Source organism: Montipora foliosa, chromosome 2 (genome assembly GCF_036669935.1).
Source record: "Montipora foliosa isolate CH-2021 chromosome 2, ASM3666993v2, whole genome shotgun sequence".
Classification (NCBI taxonomy): Eukaryota; Metazoa; Cnidaria; class Anthozoa; order Scleractinia; family Acroporidae; genus Montipora; species Montipora foliosa.
This window is the reverse complement of record NC_090870.1, coordinates 50,657,022-50,664,521: the sequence shown is the minus strand read 5'-3', so window position 1 is coordinate 50,664,521 and position 7,500 is coordinate 50,657,022. Positions and strand designations below refer to the sequence as shown.

Sequence of the window (7,500 nt, the reverse complement as noted above, 5' to 3'; positions counted from 1 at the left end):
ACAAGGCACTGGCTGATGAATACGAACAGAAGTAAGTAATGTTACGTTTCTTACACACTTTTCTTGCGTTTTAGAGTAACAGACCGGGTGTCATCCTAATGAATAACACAGCCGTTCTCTTGACAAGTAGCGTTTGTTGTATGTAATGATAAGAATTTCTTCCTCGCTCCAAGCTGGACAAATATTCTACGATAAGTGCTTTTTGCTAGTTTGTGGCAATCGGCTATATGCCCCAAGAATTTATCTTAACTATACTACAAAGTGTTTTCAAAAAGGTGCACTACTGCACAGGAAAGGGTTTAGCTTCTCTTGACTTCCTGTCGCCATTACCATGTTAGGCGTGTCCAACTGTCTAGCTGCCAATCAAATGTAGGATCAAACCGCAAGGAATTGACTTCCTCTCACGCGTACCTTAAAACCGCGAACTCTTTGGAATGGCTTTGACATGTTAATTGGATAACTACCAATCAGATACGAGATCAAACTGTTAGGTACATAGTGGTAAAAGCCTCACTTGCGACGCAAGCATAAGCTTGCGTTCTTGTCGGTGTTATGTCCAGTGAAGACATGGTTGGCATAAGCATAAATTAAAGTGCTTGCTGATTGGCTGAAGTCTGGAGGCAGTGTGGCCCAGTGGTTAAGGCTCTTGCCTTGAGATCCGGAGATCCCGGGTTTAAGACCCGTTCTAATCACTCGTTGAATTTGTTCCTGGTAGTCCCTGGTTCAACTTCCCACCTGCACTTGTAAATAGCCAACTGATTTGCCTCCGGCCAGTTGTGATTCTTAACAGTTGTTGTTGTGTTCTGTGTTTCATTGGCCCTGCAAAGCCCCTATGGGGAGCGGTCAATTAAGTATGTATTTTAAGTCTTTCGCTTATATTTATGCTTATGAAAACATGTCCCCACTAGACACATTCAAGTGATGGATCATTTTGAATATCGAAATCTTCAATTCGGGACAGAAGGGAAAGCTTGTTTTTGAAGCAATAAATAAATTCAGGTATCCATTAAACTTACCATAGAATTTATTACTTCATTTCTGATATAAATATTTTAGCCTTCGACGCTAATGGTGTCTTGAACAAACAGACGAGACCCCGTATTCTATGACCTAATGACAGAAGCATAATTTAGCAGAACTTGTATTTGATTGGAATGACTTGCCATATTATGCGAGTTTAATGTGCCTACTTACTCCATCACATCGAACCTATTCGATAGCAGCACTGTACAAGACTTAAGGGATTGTTTTTATAATTGTATTGACAATTAAGACTTGCTAAGAGGTGGCTCCTAAACTTTCTTGTCACTTCAAAGGCTTAATAAAGAGATCAAAGCGCACGAGGTGACTGAAGATGCCTTGAAACTGGCTCAGTGGAAACTTTCTGAAAAAGAAGGACAGCTAGTAGCACGAAATCAGGAAATTAAGAACTTAGAAGTTAAAATACTGGAGCGAAAGAAAGAGTGCCAAGAACTACTGGAAATGAGAGCAGAACTGGTTTCTAAGACGAAAACACATGAAAAGGTAATGGGTTTTAACTATCCACAAAAAACATGTGGTTTTGAAATGACGCTTTTGACCTGTTTAAGCTGCCAGAAAACATATTTCAATTTTCTCACATCAGAACCTGTCCAGATTTTTAAAAAAAATCGTTTAGATCCATTTATCCTGTACTTAAGATTAAATTTTGGCGTTAAGAGACTAGGAGTATTTCTACTCCCCTCCTGGACGCTGCGTGTAATTAACATTGAGGGTCTCGTGGAAAACTCACTGCTTCCCTTAGGGCCATTCAATCCATCGAGTGCTTATTGTCTCTTGCCACTTGGGATACTAATCCATCTCAAGGTTATCTCGAGTTCTAACGTTTTCGGTACTCATTTGTACACCTGGGTGGAGAGAGGCACTGTGAGAATAAAGTATCTCGCCCAAGAACACAACCCAATGACCCCAGAACAGGGCGCAAATCTGGAGCGCTCGATCCGGAAGTGCAGGGCACTAACCATTAGCCTCTTCCAGTTAGTTGGGCAGCAGCGCGAAAAACGGCGAGCTAAAAAATAGGGGAGAAGCACGCGAAAGAAAGCGAAAGAACTTCTAACTAACCATCGTGCCTCCCATATCCACCAGTATGTCATGTATTGTGATCTTTCCTCTTTAGGATATAGTTGAGATCCGCCGCCAGTTACAAATCGCAGTGGCAAAGCGTGTTGAAGTTGAATCGGAAATGAAAACACGTTATAAAGAAATGTTGGCGCGGCAGCTGCAAGAACTGAGGAACGAACTTGAGACAAGTCACAATTCAGAGGTAGTGAGATTTACACAGCTTCTTTAGAATCCACAGCACAAATGTAAGACTGTGCAACCTCTCCCTACGGACACCTCTATTTTACGGACAAAAATTCACTTTTTAATGTGATCCCAAGAAACAGGATTTCGTAAGCCTCTCCTCTAATAAGGACACTCATCTCTGCACCTTATTCGTGAAAGATTAAGGGTTTAGGGTTATGGTTCTGCGGTTCCAAACACCGAGAAACCAACAGAGGATTAAGAATAAGAGAGTTTATTTCCTAAAAAGGCCTTATCCCTCTCAAGTTATTTTGAAATTACCACTGGTTTCCGAAATCCAAACAGGGACTATAAATAATCAACCCCTTTGGATACTTATAAATCGTTTGGTTATTTTAATCACGTGGACAACCTAAGCAGCTTTACACGCAAAAATCCACGAAACGTCCGAGATAATGTCATCCGCGGTAGAAGTGGATAGAATGTCTACGAATAACTTTACGGGGATTTCTTCGGAAGAGAGTCCTACATTGTGGGAGGCGGCATGTCCGAGTGGCACAGGGCGGTGGAGTTTCTGGAGGTCTCAAATCCTTCACCCTACCGCTATCTGGTTTTGTTCTCGGTAGTCCCGAGTACAACTCCTCGACCGGGTCAAACGAAAAGCCACTTGGTCGGCCTCCCGTGACTAGTCTTAGCCTCCCACGCAGACACATCCAGGGTTCGTCACGAGTTATTTCTCCACGTGGGGAAGGAAAGAGTGAGGATCCCTAAGAGCGTCTTCATGGGAGGCTATCCACCAGTTGGGATTCTTAATAGTTTATGTTCTATTTGCAATATTTGGCTATTTATTTTCAGTCTCCTCACCTATAGCATGGCAGTGGTAAATACATTTGACACAAATTGAACTCTCTTATGCTCCATCCTGTCATAAAGACATTAATGATGGTTACACGAGCTTTTTTGTTTCGCAGTCCGGTTGAAAACCCAAATAAAATCGCGAAATAAACATTATTCAAACATTATCCTTGTTCATTGCACCTTGGCTATCAAGAGACCACCTAAAGCTAAGCTCACCCTCACTCACATCACGTAAACTGCACTCCATTGATCCAGACAACCTACGGTGTGACCTTCGTTCCTCTGCCTTATACAACTCACCGTCTCAGGACATTACGGAGCTCTGCGACCAGTATGACTTGGTTCTATCTTCAATCTTAGATAAACATGCACCTCAGCGCACAAGGATCATCACTTTGCGACCTAATGCTCCTTGCTACAGCGAGGAAATCAGAAAACAGAAATCAACCTGCCGCAAGATTGAGAGGCGCTGGCGAAGCTCAAACTTGAATCAGACTATCGACCTTATGCAAATCAACGCACTATCATTCAGAACACCATTTTAAAGCCAAAAATGGACTACTTCTCTAATCTTATTTCGGAGGCTGGCAAGGACAATGAAGCCCTGTTTCCTTCAATTGACCGTCTCCTTCACAAGGAAGCAGAGAAACGTTTCCCAACCAGCTCCCCGGCTGAAGATCTTGCTAATACATTTGTCACCCTTTTCGAGGATAAAATATCCCGTATCAGAAACATACCTACTGCTCCAAAAATTCCCAAATTATTTTTCTCCTTGGACATTTCCACCATTAATTGTGAACTTAGCAACTTCTCACCTACCTCGAATTCCAAACTATCGAAAATTGCTTTTTCTGTCGTGCAGAAATCATGCTGTCTGGATCCTCTGCCTGCCACTTTACTGAAAGAACACTTGACCTGCTCTTACCATCAATTTGTAGGATTGCAAACTTGAAGCTGGAATCTGGTTTTTTGCCTTAGTCTCTTAAAAGCGCCGTTTTAACATCTCTGCTCAAGAAACCTGATCTGGATCACGAAATTCTTAGTAATTTTAGGCCTATCTCGAACCTCAAGTATATCTCAAAAGTTATTGAGAAGGTTGTGGCAGCGCGTCTTCACTGTTCATCTTGATTCTAACAAACTCACAGAGCCGCAGCAATCAGCCTACAAACCATTTCACAGTTTCGAAACCGCCCTTGTGCGTGTTCAAAACGACATTTTGCTTGCTATTGATAATCGCGACAGTGTCATGCTCCCGGTACTTGATCTCTACTAACCGCACGCAAGTTGTCTTAATCGACAGGAGGAAGTCACAGTCTGGTGAGCTCAAATGTGGAATACCTCAAGGCTCCGTGATTAGGCCCATCCTCTACCTACTTTACACTGCTCCATTTGCCGGCATTCTACGTTTCCACGACATGCAATTTCATTTCTACGGTGACGACTTTCAATCGAACATTTCTTTTTCTGCTAATGACGATCTGGAATTAACCAGCAGTATCGCTAAAATTGAGGAGTGCTTATCCGATCTTGATAAGTGGATGTCTTTAAACAAGCTGAAACTAAACAAAGACAAAACTGAACTTCTTCACCTCTAGTCAAAGCATACTACTCAAGAGTCTTTAGCTCCACTTCATTTTTATTCTGATACAATCCAGCCGTCTCCATGTTCCAGAAATATCGGTGTCGTTTTTGATAGTACTATGTCTATGCTCCCTTATGTCAATTCTGTTTGTAAATCTGCCTTCTATCATCTTCGAAACATTTCCTGTATAAGAAAATTGCTATCCACTAAAACCACTGAGACTCTAGTCCACGCCTTTGTAACCTCCAAGTTGGATCACTGTAACTCTCTTCTATAAGATGTCCCGAAATATGTTATTAAAAAGCTTCAACTCAGTACAGAATGCCGCGGCTCGACTGATTACAAGCTCTCGCAAGTACGACCAAACCAGCCCTATTTTATTCCACTTGCACTGGGTTCCAGTTTCCGAGCAAATTAAATTCAAAACAATTCTGATCACCCACGAAGCTCTTCACCAGCAGTCTCCTATCTATATTCAAGACCTGCTACGCCGTTATTCAACTTCAAGAACGCTTCGGTCATCTTCAGCATTACACTTGAGTCCTGCTAACTTTAATCTCAAGCCGTATGGCTCTGGAGCTTTTGCTGTTTCGGCCACTGAACTGTAGAACAAACTACCTGATGACATCCGTTCTTGTGACAATTTAAATCTTTTTTAACATAAACTTAAGACTCAGCTTTTCGAAAATTGTTTTTAACATGTATGAATTCTTTTCCTATCTTTGTAAACCGCTTAGAACAGAATTGGATAAGAGCTATAAAAGTAGTTATTATTATTATTATTATTATTATTATTATTATTATTATTATTATTATTATTATTATTATTAAGTAGTTAGGCTCAAAACATTAGCCTGTTTCAGGCTCTCGGTCAGTGGGGACTATCGAAAACACGGGTGGGTGACAAAGGGATGTCATCTCCTTTTCTGTCCCGGATCCCGCTCGTCGACTGCCCGCTTTTTCGATCGTCCCCATCGACCGAGAGCCTGGAACAGGCTATTGGAACTTCAGCTGGTAATAAATCTATAGAGATGGTTCCTGTATCAATATTGTTTTTTTAGTATTATGAGTTGCGGCAGAAGTATTTAACAGCTGTGGCAGAATTGACAACTGTTCAAGAAGAGAAAAGAACTTGGTCCATAAATGTCGAAAATCTCAGAATAGATCTGAGCCAGTGGCAGTCCAAGGTAATATAGAAATATAATTTAGTTTCCACTTTTGAAGGTCTTTAACCAGAATGTGTAAGCTCCGGGGAAGGACTCCCATATAAAAAGGACGGGGTTGTTCGTTGTACCTTTTTAGGAGTTAAAAAAGTGGTTTTGGTACCTTTACGGAGTCCCGCTTCAAAAGGTCTTCAGCGGCGGCTTTCGCGGTACCTTTTAGGATACTGAGCAGAAAAAATATGACAGAACATAATTTTTTGTGTTAGAATTGGTACCTCTTAGGGGTAAAAAAATTCCAAGCCAAGCACACAAAACAAGATCTAGGTAACTCTACGGCCGGAGTTCGTTTTACTCTCCATGGGCCTAAAGCCGGTGTAACACGGTGAAAATTGTCATTGCAACTGATAACGCAAACATTGTTTCATTGCGAGTTGTAAAGCTTTTTGCTCGTTTTAACATTCTTGTTGCAAGTTCCCGCAACATGCTGCTAAGAATTAAACCCTCGTCTAATTTGCGCAGTTTCATTTTGCAACTCGCATCAAAGGTTGTGCTCTTTAACTTGTAATGAAGCAATGATGCACAGCAAGTTAATAAAAAGAAGATGTTGCCCGTATCACTCACCCTCGATCTTTGGACTAGGTGTTTGAACATAAACTAGCAGGTCTTGCACTTTTCTGTTAATTTTCAGTGTGAAGCGCTGCAGCAGATGCATTCAAAAGATTGGGAAGAGTTGTCAAGTGTCCGAGAAGAAAACAGAAAGTTGGCCATTGATATCGAAAATCTCAAGTTACAGATAGGCCAGTGGGAGTCTGAGGTAAAATGGAATAGATCTTTTACACTTTGTTTGCTGTAGTGAGAAAATAAATTCCTTCGGACATGTCTCTCTTTGTTTATTAGATATAAAAATGTGTAAATTTGTCATTAATTCTCTCAGAATGCAAGCTTGTTACTGAAAATTGAACACTCAGAAACACTTCGGGAGGCCGACAACAGGAGGTTTGAGAAAATAATCACTCAGAAAGAAGAACTTATCAAAGAAGGGAAATAGTGGATTGTAGAAAACCATGAATACGATGAAAATCTGAGGGAAGTGAATCAAATGCTGGACTCGGATATTAAAGATTACAGAAGGATGATAGAAGGCGAAGAAGGAAGGTGTGATAAATTAAACATCATGTAAACATGCTTTATTTTCTACTTTCCTCAAATAGCTTCAAATGGCCTCACTTGCAGTTTACTTTTGTTACCGTTAGAATTTTAGAACATCGAGCAAAATTAACCCTTTCTTACCTTGTTGAGGAAAAACGTTCCCATGAGAACATTTTCCGACATTTAAAGACCAGGTAAATTACAAAGCTTCAGTCGTCATGACAACTGTCACCACTTTACATTCACCAAGTTTCAAGGTCCAGCGCGTATCCATCGCTGGACCTTGAAACTCGGTCAAAGAGAAGTAAATTTATCTGTGTGACCATCGCCGGAGTTTGAGCGTGACTGATACAGGAGAAGTGTGCGTCTATCGGCGAGATGTGAGGTAAGCTACAAGTAGAAATTAATTTCCAACCTTACCCATATTTATGCACGAGTGACAACCTGGGAAGCTGAGAAGTCGCT

General features: G+C 41.1%; 1 long non-coding RNA gene and 2 pseudogenes across 2 annotated transcripts in view; 2 read left to right on the top strand and 1 right to left on the bottom strand.

Moving 5' to 3' along the window:
* Nucleotides 1-238, bottom strand: part of LOC137990925 (uncharacterized) — a 7,215-nt gene extending 6,977 nt beyond the window's left edge. For both annotated transcript variants that reach the window (XR_011121579.1, XR_011121578.1), the window contains exon 1: nucleotides 55-238. This is a non-coding gene — a long non-coding RNA (uncharacterized lncRNA). The remainder of the gene's footprint in view (nucleotides 1-54) is intronic.
* Nucleotides 1-7,500, top strand: part of LOC137990924 (lamin-B3-like) — a 16,825-nt pseudogene that overhangs the window by 491 nt on the left and 8,834 nt on the right.
* Nucleotides 3,695-5,331, top strand: LOC137987807 (uncharacterized; annotated as a pseudogene).